Below are 17,216 nucleotides of genomic sequence, written 5' to 3'. Positions count from 1 at the left end.
GGCTTGGAGGCATATGCCTGTAATTCTAGCACTTAGAAGGCTAGCAAGTTTGCAGTTGGCTTGGGTGAGAAATCAAGACCCTGTCTCAAAAAAATAAATAAATAAAAATAAATGAATTAAAACACATGGCAATAACACGTATAACACTTCACAAACATAATACTGAAAGATTCCATAAAAGACTCTATGGCTCTATTCTTGAACCCAATTACAGGCAAGCCTAAATTTTAGGATACAAAAAGTCACTTTACAACCAAAAGGAAGAAAATGACAAAAATAAAGACAGGATTTACTAGACAAAGCTGCAGTCTGTGAAGAACATGTGGCTTCTGAAATGCTTCTCATTTTTCTTGGTCTTGTGACAAGTGATCATCTTTCAATTATTCTTTAAAGCATACACATATGTATTGTGTGTCCTTTTATATGTGCATATTATGATCAATGGAAAATGTGAAAAGAGGTGCACTGGCACACACCTGAAGTTCCAATTACTTGTGAGACTGAGGACTTGAGCTAGGACTCTGGGTCAGTTTGGACAACATAGCAAGACTGTTTCAAAAATAACATTGTTTTGGGATAGCAGAGGTAACTCAGTGGGAAAGAGTACATGTTTCACAAGCATGAGGACCTGACTGTAAATCCTCAGCATCGATGTAAAAGCAGAATGCAGCTGTGCATGCTTGAAGATTTAGCATTGTGTGGGGTACAGGGTGGAGAAGTGGATCCCAGGAGTTACTGTCCAGCCACCCTAACTGAAATCAGCTTCACATTGAGTAAAACCCAGTCTCAAAGGGAACAAAGCAAACAGCAACAGAGGATGGCACTTGATAGTCTTCTTCTGACTTGTGTGTACATGTATGCACACACATATGCAAAGAGCTCTTTGGGGGCCAGACATGTAGTTCTGAGGTAAAATACATATTTGGCATGCCTGAGGCCCTAAGTCAAATCCTCAGTACCACATTTTTAAAAAATATAATAAAACTAAATTGCATATCAATATACCATGAAAGCCGTTTAAAATATATATATATGTATGTATGTATGTACGTATATATAGGCTTTCATGAGGCCCAGGCTGGCCCTCAAACTTCCTATGTAGCTAAGAATGATCTTGAACTTCTTTTTTTGTTTTTTTTTTTTTCATGATTATCATTCATTATAATTTATTCAATTTGTATCCTGGTTGTGACCCCCTCCCTTCTCTCCTTCCAATCCCACCCTCCCTCACCTTCTCCCCCACTCCCATCTCCAAGTCCACTAATAGAGGAGGTCTTCCTCTCCTTCCCTCTGACCCTAGCCTATCAAGTCTCATCAGGACTGTCAGCAATGTCCTCCTCTGTGACCTAGCAAGGCTGCTCCCCCCAGGGGGAGGTGATCAGAGAGCCTACCACTGAGTTCATGCCAGAAAAAGTCCCTGTTCCCCTTACTAGGGTATTCACCTGGAGACAATCTATGGGCCACATCTGAGCCAGGCATTGTCCTTAGTTGGAGTATCATTCTCTTCAGGGCCCTCAGGGCCCCCAGAGCTCTGGACCTTGAACTTCTAGTCTTCCTGCTATGACTTCCTGAGTACTGAAATTACTGAATGCTGAGATTACAAATATGTGCTACCACACCTAATGTTATGTTGCACTAGGGATTAAACTGAGGGTATCATGCATGCTAAGCACTCTACCAACTGAATGAAACCAACAGCACTGAGGCCAGTTCCTGAAACCCTCAAGTACAAGCAAGAAGAGATAGAGTTATGAGTATATATTAGCATTTGCCTGGAAAGCCATGGATTCAATCCTCAGTACTGAAAAAAAAAATGCCAAGGATAGCAACACATAACTGCAATTCAACTGATACTCAGGAGGCTACAGCAGGAGGATTGCTGCAAATCTGAGGACAATCTGAGCTTTGTGGTGTGGCCTTGTCAAAGAAGAAAGAGGAAACAAACAGGAGAGAGAGGGATACAGAGTTAATAAAATGTAACTGATAAAAAAAAATAAAATAAAAAGAAAAAAAAAGAAAAAAAAAAAAAGAAAGTAGGGGAAGAGAGGGGGAGGGAGGGACAGAGGTGCTGAGGAAGACGAAAAGGGACAGAGGAAGATGGGAAGGAAGACAGAAGAGAAGAAGGAAGAGAGGCAAGAAGGGAGAAGTGGGGGCTGGGGTCTCTTAGTTGTAGTCTTCTTAAAAAAGCGACCTGTTCTGTAATCATTAATCCAACCTGAGCAGAGCAGCTACTGCAGCTCTGCTAATACATTCACTACTATGGTTCTATGACTGTAAAGGCTTTCCCTTCTCTGGCCCTATTCTGAAGGCTATTTTTAAGCAGGCGTTAATTAAGTGCGCAGTAAGGCCAGTCCAGTAAAGAAGAATTAAATTGCCATCTCCCAACTCCCTAAGTGAATCAGCAGGACAGCCACTGTTTAACATTAACCCAGTTACAGTGTGCTCCAATAATCAGACCCTACATGTAGGGCTTTGGAATGTTATTACTCTCATCAGTTCTTTAGGCACAATATATCCTGAAATGTTAGCACAACAAAACTTTATGAACTGCAAGGCACTGCATGAGGTTTATACTCTTTTAGTTCATCACAGTTCTATCTTGATGAGGTAATAGAGCATTAATGAACAGAATTCAAATGGAGTGGAAATTGCCCTTAAGTGGCAATGAGTTAAAATACTGAGGAAAGCAACAGTTATTTGTAAGCCTAGGGTGATTCCTTGTATGCAATTAAATGTTTAGTTTATCAGATTAAGTGAAAATTATATACTCAGCCTCAAAGACATCCCTCAAGTTAATCCTTATTAATTATAATTTTATCTGTATCACTGAAGATCACCTATATTCTCAAATAGAACTTATGTTTCTATAGGATTTCACATTTCCCCAGACATAAAATATAGCAGCCAAGTTAGCAAAAATAACATATTTTGGGTACCTGGGTAGTTTATATTTCTATATAGTCTACATACTTAGGCACATATTAACAACTTTAATTAACAATTTCTCATTGTATTCACAAGCTTTACAAAAGGCACAAATGTTCTCTAGTCCAAGCAAAGCTTTCTTTGGACGACTAGAGGGTTAGTTGGCATAATGTAGTTTTCATGCTAAAATGGCATTTAACTATAACTTATATTAATTAAGAAATTAATCACTCAGGTTCAGTTTGATGTGCTGAGTGTTTAAAAATTCCTTTCTTGCCTCTACTCCCTTCTCTGCCAGATTTGTAATCTCTAACATATGTTCATCATAAGGACTGCTCAGTGTGGAGCAAGTGAAATGCTTACCAATTTTGATGTGTCATATAATTAAAAAAAAAAAACAATAAAGTAAATATATAGAGCCAAGCAGAGCTATCTTTCTAGAACACAAATCTAGCCAGATAACTTGGCAGCTTCCAAGTTGTGACTCCTAATATGATGTTTTGAAAACTGAGCAATGATGACCTTTCTAAGAACATTTAGAGCAAGTGCGGACAAGGGATTTAAAAATATTTCCTGTAAGGCTTAGAATAGGAAGTATAACATATTTAAGATGAGGTGACAATGATGCCAATAGTAGCTTTCACTCTTTCGCCAAGTATTTGTGTCTGATCTGACAGATAACTGAGGTTGCTGTGCAAGCCACACTGCTGGCCGACTTCTCTACTTGGTGTTTTTAATCTCCTACACAGAGGAAACTCAGGAAGCTTGATGTTCAAAAGGAGCTGCAGGAGCAACTAGCAAGATATAATTAAAGCAACAAAAGGCAAATTCCCTTTTAAAAACAGTGAGTTAACGTAATGTGTCCAATACTGAAAAGAAAGTGAGTTAAATTAAATCGCGTCTATGTTCCAAATTAGGGAAATAAGGTGAATCTTGATTTTTGCCTTAAATAAGTGATAAATGGTAAAATTTATCTCAAGCTTTGATGGCATGGTGAATGTTACATGCAGAAAGTAATTGGAGGTTCTAACAGGAAAATGATTTAAACTAAAGTCCAGTTAAATGAAAAAAAGAAAAATCTCGCAAAGACTAATTTGCTTGCCTAATTCTGGAGAAAACATAAGGTAAATCAGTCAGAAAGAAAGGGAGTGAAGTTTGAAACAGCCATCTCTGTAAGTTATATTTAGGTCTGAAGACTCAGCAATGGTTTTTAGAAATACACTGCCTGAATAAAGAGGCACAGAAATGAAACCACACAATCAATTTTTTTTTCTCCCACGGAAGGTATTTCCCAGGCTTCTTCCCCTCCCAACAAAAATCACCTTACATTTAAAACTAGAAAACCTCTTAAAAATGCAAGAATATAAATTCTGATTTGGGAATAATGTTTATTCTGGTCCCGCACCAACAAGCCATTAGAAACTTACCTAGGGTGCTGAATAGTAACTGATTAAGTGATTAGCTGATTAAGTTAGTTAAACACTAACAAAAAAACACAAGAGGAAGAGAGAAAAACCTCCTGTGTAGACCTTGAGTTGTTTTAGTAACATCGTAAATTGTAGAAGGGCTTATTTGTTTCTGTATCAAAAAAGCACTCCAAGAAATGGACCGGGTTATTGGTGCGTATCAAAAAACTTGGAAATTGTCCCTCTTTTAAAGTGATTTTCTGGTTTATCAGGATATGTAATATTTTTAAAGGTAGAGCTCCATCTACAAATGTAGATTCGGCATGATGCCTAGAACAAGATACTTATCCTGTGGTCATTTAACAGACTTCCGTTCAACAATAAAAGTGAGGAAGTTGTTATGGGCCACTTCTTACTCCCACACCTACTTTCTCTTTTCCAGTCTTCCACTGGTTCTTCCACTCAAGGTCTCTCCATAACATACACGCACATTTCACTTCATGTACATGCTTAAGAACACATTATAGGTAAAGCCCTAATCATCAATCAACATTGTGGGACCTTTTCATTTGCAATGTGTCTTGCTTCCTATTTTGCTTTTCCACTTTCCAAATGCAGTGGTCAAAAGCATCTGTCAGCCAATTGGGCCTCTCATCTAAACCCTGAACAGTACTGCTGAATACATGTACTCTGAATACTTAGATGGACCTGGAAATACTTCCTCAGGGTAGTTCTGTTACTATACATCTACATATGCTATCCTGATTGTTAAATGCTAAAATGCCATCATACCTCTAAACAATAACCTCTTTCCCAATGAGTGCCCTTTATCATTCCTTGGAAAATCCTGAGTTTTCCCACAGGAAAGAAGCTGGCATTCCTGGACAGCACACCAGTATATCTGAGTAGCAATTTGACTGTGTAGTACCCTGTTTTGATATGACGATCACCCCTGAACTTACTTCATTTAGGAATCCTCAGCTTTGGTGTAGTCACACTGCAGCTTACAAGTTGCAAGTATTTAAGACACAGGAAAGACAAGGAAGACAAAGCTCTCTACTCTAACTATGAAGACAGACAGCTAGATAATGGAACTGTAACATTTCATATACATTCTATTAAAAGGATCTTTGAGAACTATGAGAAGAAAATAAGAATGTAAAGCATAAGAAAGGAATAGGGGTACCCTGGAGACACACACGAATATAAGTTCTGGTACTTCTACCCTCATTCTTTGTTTCGACTAGATACATCTCTATTCCCCAAAGCTATAAGCATTTGTTAGGGTTTACATGTTTTATATCTCCTGCTCCTAATCCCTGCTCTAATATGGAAGTTCCTGACCCAACATGGTTTCATTAACAGCAGAGCCAGGGTGTTAATTGCCAGAATAAGGGTAAACAACATGAGGCAATCCCATCTTCATGCTTCCACCTATTAGAATGCCACATTAACTAATGCATAACTGGAAATAAAGGAGCTTGACTACTAACCTATGGCATCATATATGTGAGGCAAGTATTCTATCTGTGAATCCTATTTCTACTTATTTTGAGACCATACCTCACTAGGCTGTCTAGGGTGATTCTGAACTCCTTTTGTTAGCACCAGCAGTTCTTGCATAGTCCTGCGTCAGCTTCCTCAGTTTTTTGAGATTACAGGCCTATGTTACTAGGCCTGTTACAAACACTACCTGGTTCCACTACTTGTTCTTCCCAAAGTTACACATTTATGGGGCTGAGATGAGGATGGGTAATATAATGTATAGGAAGAAACTGCCCTAAAATACACACTACACACCACAGTGCTAAGAACTCATCTAGGTAGCATGACTGCCTAGTAACTTGTAACTAAGTCTATACTGGTTTTCTCTAATATTCAAAAACTAAACATAAAAGATAGGGACAAAAGATTGCCAATGAATTCTATGATGAGGAAAAACACCTCAAAAGACAGACTACCAGTCAGAGGACCCTTCCTATCTGCACAGGAAAAATGTGATATCGTGTATAGAAAAAGGAGTATTAAACACCATATCAAGGGATACAGGTCAGTGTTAGAGCACTTAAGCTAGTATATACACACGGCCCTGGATTCAATCCCTAGTACCACAAAAAGAAACAAACAAAAAAGCTAGTCATGTTTGCTTGCTCCTGTCATCCTGGCATTTAGGAGAAAGAGCAGGAAGGTAAGGAGTTCAAGACCAGATTCAGCTACATAGCAAGTTCCATACCAGCCTGGAGTACACGAGGTTCTATCTCAAAAACAAAACATAAGCAAATAAAAAAAGGCAAAAAGTCACATATATAACTCATCTGAGAATTACTCTTAAAGTCAGTTCTACATGTACATACAGTATATGTATTACTCAATGCAGTGCTGGCTAGGACAGTACAAACCTGGGAACACTGGAAGTATCAAGTCCTGTGGGACTGACCTGCTTTGGGACACAAAAGTTCCCCAGATACCTTATGTAAATAAAACTTGTCTGAAAAGCCTACACAGGATTCAGTGTGATAACTCTGGTCCACAGTCCTAGCACTAAGAAGGCTGATGCAAATGACTGTCATGAGTTTGAGGCTAGCCTAGGCTACATAGAAATACCTTGTCTCAAAAAAAAAAAATCATAGAGCATTTTTTAAATGTATGTCTGGCTTAGCAATGCAGATGAGTGCCTGATGTACTCAAGACCCTGACTTTGGTTGTTATTACCATGGGAAAAATCGAAAAAAGAGAGTCCAGCATGATGGTGCATGCACTGTTAATAATCCCAGCACTTGGGAGATTGAGACAGGAGGATTGCAACAAGTTTAAGCTTAAGACTGTCTTAAAAATCAGAGAGACAAGCCAGGTGTGGTGGTGCAGGCCTATAATCTCAGCACTCGGGATGCAGAGGTAGGTGGATCCCCATGAGTTCGAGGCCAGCCTGGTCTACAAAATTAGCCTAGGACAGCCTACACAGAGAAACCCTGTCTTGAAAAACAAACAAACAAATAACAAAATTCAGAGAGACAAAGATTGATAGAGTTAGAGACAGTCAGTCAGTCTATAGGTATGACTAGATACAGAAATAACTAAACTGAGGGGGTTCAGTTTACCCAGGGTTTAATCCCTGCTAGCAGTTATATTTGGAGTAGGAAAAAGAGGGGGAATTCTTCATGGTAGTGAAATAGGTTTTATTTTCATTAATTAACACACACACACACACACAGACACACACACATATATATATATATCATATGAATTTATGTATTTAAACTGCTGGAAGTGAAACCTATAGCCTTGAACACACTAGGCAAATGCTCTATTCACCACTGAGCTACTTTTCCAGAGGCCACAGAAATGATTTTAAAAAGGAGAAAACTAGTCAGGTGGTGGTACACATCTTTAATCCCAGAATTCAGGATGCAGAGGCAGGCAGATCTCTGAGTTTGAGGTCAGCCTGGTCTACAAAGTGAATTCTAGGAGAGCCAGGGCTACACAGAGAAACTCTGTCTCAAAAAATAAAACACAGATTTAAACAAAGAAAAATAGTAACAGAAGAATAGAGACAGGGCATGCAAAGAGCTACAGCTGAGTGGTAACATGGCAACAGCATACATTTTGAGGACCTACAGAGCAGCAATGGTTTCTGCCTCCAGAAACATGCTGTCCATGCCTCCGAAGCATTACAATACCCCTTTCTTTCACCATTTAACATAAATGGAACAAGGCACGGTGGACATTAATCTCACAAATTTCAGCACTATCAAAGAATTGCTACAGTAGATTCACTATTAATAAATAAGTAGGAGGATGGAGGGTTAAAACAAATGGTGGAGGGTCTGCCTAACATGCAAAAGTTCCCAACTTCAATTCATTGGACCGAAAAAAATCAGCTAGGAGTAATGTCTTATGCATATATTTCAAGTACCACAGACAGTAAGGCATGAGGACTGCCATGAATTGGAAGACAGCCTGGTCTGCATAGTGAAATTGTGGCTAATCTAGGCTACAGAGTAAGACCGGGCCTCAAAAAGCCCAAAACTAAATTTAATAAAGATAACAATAAATAAGGAACTTTCAAAATTCAGTTTTCCCAAGTAAACTCTTACTTTTATGCTTAGAATATGAAATATAAAATAAACAATACAAAAATCAATTATTTTTTTTTCCTTGAACCATCAGAGAAATAAGGACCCAGACGAAACTGCCACCCTGAAGTCTGAAGAGACAGTTTATCCAAAGGCTCAGCTGAGATCTGCTTACCTGAAAGAAATCGGATTAGAGCCATGAGAAAAACAACAAAAGGTAGGTATGCTCAAATGGCAACAGGGGAGCTGTGTGGACTAGCATAAATGTTAGAAACTCACAGTCTCCCAGAGTCCCAAATCTTCACCAAGTTCTCACACAGTGAAGATCCTAGAAATATCTCCTGACCTTGACTAGGGGAGGGATGAGTAATCCTTGTGAAACAGGCCCAGAGATTTCTTCACAACAAATATGCTCCAAGGGAAAAACACTTTGCCTGAGCCTTATTCCTGGTTGGGGGAAGGGCATTCCTCCCATTCCAGCCCCCATGCTTTCCAGTTTTTCCTGAGGGGATACAAACAGTCAGCAGGGCCAGGGCTTCAAGGAAGTAGACTGTTTGTTCAAAAAGGCATAGAGAAGGCAAAAAGAAACACTTTGAAAACTTGTGAAGGTCACAGCCACAAGACACAGTCCCAGTAAAACACTAAGAATTAATCCACTTGTAGTGTGGCTTTGTCTCTTGAACTTTAAGGAACTTTAACACCACACCAACAGGGCTCTAGTATCTAAAGAGTAAATCATAGCTGAACGAGTTTGGAGGCGCATCATCTCTATAGGAACTAGATGTAGGTAAACTCAAAATCAAGAAAAAAAAATAAAGTTACGATAGGAATTTGACCCCTGTGATGTCTAGTTATCACAAATAGTACATACAACTCAATGCCTAGCTACTTTGCCATAAATACTAACACAGCAAAATTAAACTATAGTACAGCAAAAGAGCTAAACTCCACTTCCCCATCCATAGCAATTATACATCACACTTTGGTCTAAACTATGGGTTGACAATTCTCCAAACAAATTAAAAAATATTTTCAAGTAAGCAAGGCATAGTGGTACATACATTTGATCCTAGCACTTGGGAGACAAAAGGATAAGGAGTTCAAAACACAAGCCATAGCTGCATAGTAAATTTGCAGCCATTTGGGGACATGTATATGAGACTGTCTCTCAATACTACACACACACATAGGTACTTATATGAAATGAAAATAACGTATAAGTATTATAGGATGTGCTAGGCATGTTCAACTGAATCCCAGCTACTCAGGAGGCTGAGGCAGGAGAATCATAAGTTTGAGGTTTACAATGGGTCATACAGTGAATTAAGTTAGACTCTGTCTCAAAACAAGAAACAAAAGGTGCTGGAGCAGAGCTCAGATAAGAAAACTGCTTGATTTTCATGTATGAGATCCTGGCTTCAGTCCCCAGCACCAAATAAGTAATAAATACATTTTTTTTTTAAAAAAGCAGATACAACTCGGTAGCAGAGTGATTGCCTAGCATGTATGATTTCCTGGTGTTCTGTCCCAAGTACTGCAAAATACACACACACACACACACACACACACACACACACACACTGCTTTTAAAGTAGTGTTAGAGGGGAATATATACCATTAAATTTAGATATCTCTTAGAAAAGAACAGACTGAGGCAGGAAGAGGGCCACAGGTTCAAGGCTTGACTAAACTATGCAGAAAGACCCTAACTCAAAATAAAAACAACAGTAAAAATACCAAGTAAATGATTGTTGCCACTATAAGCTGATCTCAAAGCTTATGTGGAAAAGAAAAACACCTGGAACAGTCAACCAACACAGTACTGCAAATAAATCCAGTTGGAGGACTCACACTAAACAGTTTAAACATTTACTGTAAAGTTATAGGTAATTCAAACAAGGTGATATTCTTTTTTGGCATTACAAGGGATCACATTCAGGAAAGACAGAATGATATTGTCAGAAGAAAAGATGCAGAGTCCAAGGGAACAGAATACAGAACTCAGAAAGAATCATAGATACAATAACCTAATCTGTGATGAAGGTACACAGGCAGTTAATTCAATGGATAAGAGACTATTTTACTGCAAAGACTCGACACACCTAAACCACATACAGCTGTACTTCGTTTTCCAGGTACCCTGAAGAAGGCAGGAAATACATATAAGCTGTTAGGATCAACCTGGGCAATGTGGAGAGACATTGACTCAAGGAAAAAGAATGTCCCAATCATTAATTCAAACTATATAACTAATCTAATTGAAAGATATAAAACTTCCAGGAGCTAACATAGGAAAAAAAGCTACAACAGTCAGAGATTTAATAATTTGTTTCTACCTACAACACCAATAGTATTTATTATCCATGAAATAAGTAATAAAAGCAAAAAATAAAATGGATTACATTAAAATCAGCAGCCTGAGGATGCAGTGCAAGGGTAGAATGCTGACCTAATAGGCACCAGGTCTAGGGTTGATCCCTCCTATGACACTAAAATGTTTTTAATCTCTCCTTTTCATAAGCTACTGTGAAGAGAAAAAAAAAAAACACAAAAATTATGGATTTGAAAAACATATATCTAATAAAGGAGTGGTATCCCAGATTTTTTGGTCCCCAGAGAACACCAGGAACTGGACCATGTATGCAAAAGCATAGAGCTTTATTTGGGATTAAGCTCTGTCTCTTTGCCAACACACTGAATCAGAGAGGAGAGCCCCAACAGCTGCATGGCAGGGTTTTTATTTGGGGTTTGAGTAAGAACCCAGAATTCCCAGCTTAGCAGTTACATGATTGGATGATATTCAGCAAGGGCAAGCTTGTTACAAAGTGATTGGCTAACTAATATAATTAACATTTAAATGAGCTATCTATAGACCTCAGGAATGTCAGTGGTCATGGTCAGTGGGCTGTCCAGCACAGATGTCCCACCCTGAGATAAGATACCTTCCCATTCTTGTGGTTACCTCCAGGCTATTCTTTGGGTAGGGAAATCTATGGTTTTCTTATTCCTGGAATTGGTGTCCTATGGCCTAGTTCCTGGGACTGATGACTTTTGGGGGAGTAGCTCAGGCCTGGTACTTTCAACAGTACAAAGAGACTTCAAGACTCAACCCTAGACAAGGAACCATGGATAACAGGGAAATGCTAAAAGCAGGAGGCATGATCTTACCCAGAAAAGAGTCCTGGAAAGGGTTATCCATTTTCAAGTGGTCAGCCCTAAGATCATATCCATATAGGTAACAGGTAACATTATACAGACTGAGCAGATTGTAATTATGTATTAGAAATATATAGCTATAGATATAAATATAGATACACACAAAGATGTAACAACAATCAAAGTATAAAAAAGGCCATGAATTTGAGAGTTGATAGGTGCATGGGAGAGATTGGAGAGAGGAAAAGGATGAGTGAAATGGTATAATTATAATTTTAAAAATATATAAAATTATTATAAAAATGTACTGTGGAATAGTTAACATGGCACTGCATGAAACAATAAAAAGTGAAATACTGCAATAAAAACCTCAACAATAATAGAACAACCTGTACTTCACACAAGGAAGCAGACAGGCAGTCTGGAGACCTTCACTTCTCATTCTGCTCTGCCAAATTCAACCCCACATTCTCACCCCCAGGTCTGCAACAGAACACCTGCTTAAACCTCCCTTCCATCTACCTGCTCCAAGTCCTGTGAAACACACATATCTTCCCCTCCCAGTATCCCTCTCCCAAGCATTACTTTATCCCAGCCCACAAATGCAGCAGGTACTCCTAGCTAACCCACAGACTACTCCTGCCAGGGAAGCTAATCCCTAAAACCAACCCCCTACTCTCATTCCCAGATCTGCAACAGAACACTGGTAGCAGCCTTTTCCCACCTAATCACTGGTGAATCCAACAGATTTTCCCCTCTTGGCCTCCTTCCCCCAAATCTTTGCTTTGTCTTCCCGAACCCCCAATACACACACTTCAGTCAGCACTCTCTGGGAACCCTAGGACAGGCTGGTTTGGGAAACAGGTAGGCTAACTAGATCTTCACCTTTCCTTCTGCTCCTCCAAATTAAACCCCCTATCCTCATATCCAATTCTGCAGTCCCCCTTCCCATCCTATATCCATATCCCCCCCCCACACACCCATCACACAGTTTCACTTCTCAATTTCCTGCCTCCAACTTTGTCTCTGCCTCCAATTCCAACAGGCACTCCCTAGGATACCTAGGATTTGTAGTACAGGCTGCTACACATAGGGAAGCAAATAGGCTAACTGCAGATCTTCACCTCAACCTCATTCCCAGCTTTGTAGCAGACCTTTTGCTGGGGAATCTCCTCACTCTGCACCCTTATTCCCAGGGGACTAACTAAGCAGATACTTGTGGAACTCCTTTCTTCCTTCTTGTGAAGACCCTCCACAGTCACAAGCCTATCCCCATACCTAAGTCTCAGGGAGTAATACCCAGAAACATATTTCACCTAAAACCCCAGTGCTTGCAATTATCATGGCCCCAGAAGATTCTTTCCACAGGCCACACATAGACAGCATACTCTCCTAAGAATAGAGAGGAAACAAAAACCAAGGAACAAAACATCTACCTAACAAAGATGGGACTGGATATTAGCACCTAGAATTATAATCTTCCCATACCCAGATTCCTACATGCCAACATAAAATCACAGTCAATTCTAGCCAGGACAATATGTCTCCACTACACCTCAGCAACCCTACCACAGCAGGCCCTGAGTATTGCAACACAGCTAAAGTACAAGAAAAAAGACCTTAAACAGCATTTATAAATATGATAAAAGTCCCTAAAGAGGAAATGAATAAATCCTTTAAAGAAATCCAGGAAAACACACACGCGCAAATACAAACACACACACACACACACACACACACACACACACACACACACAAAGAAAAAAACAGGGGAAAGAAATGAATAAAACCATTCAAGACCTGAAAGTGAATCAATAAAGAAAACCTAAACTGAGGGAAATCCAGAAATGAAAAGTTTAGGAACTCTAACAGGAAGCAAGCTTCAACATGCTTCTACCATGCATTGTAGATACAATAGAAGAAATGGATACCTCTGTCAAAGAAAATGTAAAACCTAAAGAAATCCTGGCACAAAATACCCAAGAAATATCGGACACCTATGGGAATACAGGAAGAAAAACCCCAGATCAAAGGCCCAGAAAACATTTTCAACAAAATCACAGAAGAAAATATCCCTACCCTAAAAAAGGAGATGTCTCTATACATACATACAGAACACCAAATAGACAGGAGCAGAAAAAAAAAGTCCCCTTGTCATATAATAATCCAAACACTAAATGTACAGAAAGAATATTAAAAGCTGCAAGGGAAAATGGCCAAGTAACATACAAAGTCAGACCTATGAGAATTATACCCAAATTCTCAAAGAAGACTCTGAAAGCCAGAAGGGCTTGAACAGATGTGTTGCAGACTGTAAGAGACCACAGATGTCTGCCAGCCCAGAACACTAAACTCAGCAAAACTTTCAATAACCATATATAGAGAAACAAGACATTCCATGATAAAACCAAATTTAAGCAATATTTATCTATAAATCCAGCACTGCAGAAGGTGCTAGAGGTTAACTACATCCAAGAGAACATGGAAAATAAATAATCTCTGTCCATCAAAGAGAAGAGTGGGATGGGGGAAGGGGAGCTAGAGGGGGAAAGAGAGAGAGGGGAGGGAAGAAACAACAACAAAATAACAAAGATCATCATTGGTCCTTGAACTCTCTCAACATCAATGCTCCCAATTCCCCAATAAAAAGGCAAAAACTACAAACACATCATAACATCAAGGATAGATATCACCTTAGGGTAAAAAAAAAATGGGAAAAAAAGATATTTTAAGTAAAAGAACCCAAGAAGGAAGCTGGTATAGCCATTTTAATATCTGACAAAGTAGACTTCAAAGCAAAACTAATTAGAAAGACACTAATTACTACCAAAGGAAAAATCCACCAAGAAGACATAGCATTTCATAACATCTACACCACAAATACAAGGGCACCCAAGTGCATAAAAGAAACACTTCTACAACTTAAATCACTATTGGCCATCACATACTGAGTGAGGGTGGGAGACCTCAATAACCCACTCTCACCAATAACAGTATCCAGACAAAACCTAAACAGATAACTGCTGAAGCTAAAAGATGTTATAAACCAAATGGACCTAACAGATGTTTACAAAAAGTTTCACAAAATCTCAAAAGAATATACCCTCTTCTCAGCACCTTTTGAAAATTTCTCAAAAATTGACACCATGTTCAGACACAAAGCAAGTCTCAATAGATACAAAGAAACTGAAATAACATGTTCATCTGATCTTTAATCCACCATGGATCAAAGTTGGATATCAACAATAAAAGGCTTACAAACTCATGAAAAGTGAACAACTCTCTACTGAATGAAAAATGGATCATTACGGAAATGAAAAAAAATTAAAGACTTTCTAGAATTGAGTGAAAATAAATGGACAACACACTTAGACTTATGGAACACAATGAAAATGGTTCTAAGAGGCAAGTTAATAGCAATAAGTGCCTATAAAAACAAACAAACAAAGAGATCTTATAGATGAGTGTCTTGCTTAGCTATCATTAGAGAAGCTTCCTCCTGCAGCAGATAGGAACAAATACAGAACCCCACAGCCAGACATTATGTAGAGAGTGAGAGCTTAGAACACTAAGCCCTAAATGGGATGACTTCATCAAATCCATCCCCTCAGGGCTCAGGGACCCCACAGAAGAAGAAGTGGAAAGAGTGTAAGGGCCAGAGAGGATGGAGGACACCAGGAAAACAAAGACCTCCATATAAACATAGTCAAAGTTCATATGAACTCACAGACACTAAGGTAGCATTCACAGAGCCTGCATTGGTCTGCACTAGGTTCTCTGTGTATATATTATGGCTTCCAGCTTAGTATTTTCATGTGATTCCTGAGTGTGAAAAATAGTGTGTCTCAGTTTCATGTGCCTTCTCCTGGGTTTGTTTCCTTTTTAGTTTATTTTCTCCAATTCTAATGTTAGTTTTTGTTTTATCTTATTATATCTTATTGTATTATAAAAAAATGACAGAGTTATAAACAAGCCTATATGGCATTTTCTTAATTAGTTATTAGTGACTGACAGGCGGAGGGCCCAACTGATTGTGTGTGGTGCCAGCCCTGGAATGCTGACCCTAGGCTCTATAAGAAAGCAGGCTGAACAAGCCATGAACTGTTATGTGGAAGTCTGACTGAAATAATCCTTCCATTCCCTTCTATCCCCAGCCCCCCAAAAACCTGGAAGCAATCAAGACGTTCTTCAGTAAGTGAATGGATTAAAAAAAAAACAAAACCTGAGAAGGACTCTAAGATGGCAGCAACCAGTATGCACAATCTCTGAAGGGCAAAGGATCAGAAACTCTGAACTGGTAAGTGGAGGGGCAACTGAAGCCAGAGCATCAACTTTGAGTCTTTCCTGGGCTAGATGGGACAACCCTGAACTGGGACAGATTGGATCCAGCCCCCACCATGGAAGGCTCCTGGGTCTGAGAGGAGCCCCTGCACTTTCAGCTGCACCTTCCTGGCTCCTGCAGCAGGGAATGCATAACCTCAAGTTTGGGGCCTCCTTACTCTAATGGCCAAACTGGGGACCCAAATACGAGAGTAGAAAACTGTGGTATCTCTGAGCTTACCGCATATGCCTCCTAGTGAGTACAAGCAGGCCTTCTGCACTTCCCACACATGCTTGCTAGTAAGTTTGCAGGCACTCTGCACTTTCTACACATGCCTGCCAGTGTTTAGTGTTTCTACCAGAGCATGCTTAAAGAGACCCAGATTGGAGTCCCTCTAAGCTAGCTGCCAGACTTCTGATCCCTCCCATCCATAACCCCACAGAGGGCAACAGAGGGATCTCTGGTACAATGGTTTCAATATTGAAGCCCTTTTCTGTGGTTCTCACAGTGGAGTCCAGCCAAATAATTCCTGTGCAAAAACAGCCAAACAAATAGAGGTACACGTAGAGGCACAAGCAGAGGCATATAGAGAGGAAACAACAACAAATTAGAGGCCATGATTGAAAAAAACGAATCCACGTTCAAACAGATAAAGGAAATGATGCAAGACATAAAAACAGAATTAGAATAATGATTAAAAAAAAAAAAAAACAAAAACAGAGACAACCCTGGAGCTGGAGTAATTAGGGAAAAGATCAGGTCCTCCCCTATCAGTGCAATGGGGAAAGGGCATGGGAGGAGATCAGGGAGGGAGGGTGGGCAGGACTCGAAGGGGATGAGGGTGGGGGCTACAACTGGGATACAAAGTGAATAAATAGTAATAAATTTAAAAACATATATATTAAAAAAGTGAAAAATATTTTACTTGGGAACTTCATTTCACTATATTTATATACCTCCAAAATGTCTTGAACACAAAAAATTTTCAGGTTTACATATACTTCAATAACACTGAGAAGAAAAAGAGAGAAAAAAAAAAAACAAAGATCAGTTACCACAAAGGTAAGCATCACCAACAAAGTACAAGAAATGGAAGAACAGAGGGCCTCTGAAAGCCTCTGCCCTACAGACTAGATGCTTTGCCTGATGGGCAACTGTTGGGCAGAGTGAACGGAATTTTATGTAAGAACTGGGAAATAGTAAGAGCTGGAGAGGACAGGGTCTCCACAAGGAGAGCAACAGAACCAGAAAATTTGAACACAGGGAACTTCCCAGAGACTCATACTCCAACCAAGGACTATTCATAGAGATAACCCAGAACCCCTGCACAGATGT

The 17,216-nt window shown here is 39.4% G+C and overlaps 1 protein-coding gene across 2 annotated transcripts in view; it reads right to left on the bottom strand.

The window, feature by feature from the left end:
• The window catches only part of Clcn5 (chloride voltage-gated channel 5), a 191,609-nt gene that overhangs the window by 37,455 nt on the left and 136,938 nt on the right, over window positions 1-17,216 (bottom strand). The gene's annotated exons all lie outside the window — the stretch shown is intronic.

Source organism: Meriones unguiculatus, chromosome X (assembly GCF_030254825.1).
Source record: "Meriones unguiculatus strain TT.TT164.6M chromosome X, Bangor_MerUng_6.1, whole genome shotgun sequence".
Classification (NCBI taxonomy): domain Eukaryota; kingdom Metazoa; phylum Chordata; class Mammalia; order Rodentia; family Muridae; genus Meriones; species Meriones unguiculatus.
The sequence above is the reverse complement of the archived record's forward strand: the minus strand, read 5'-3'. Positions and strand labels throughout refer to the sequence as shown.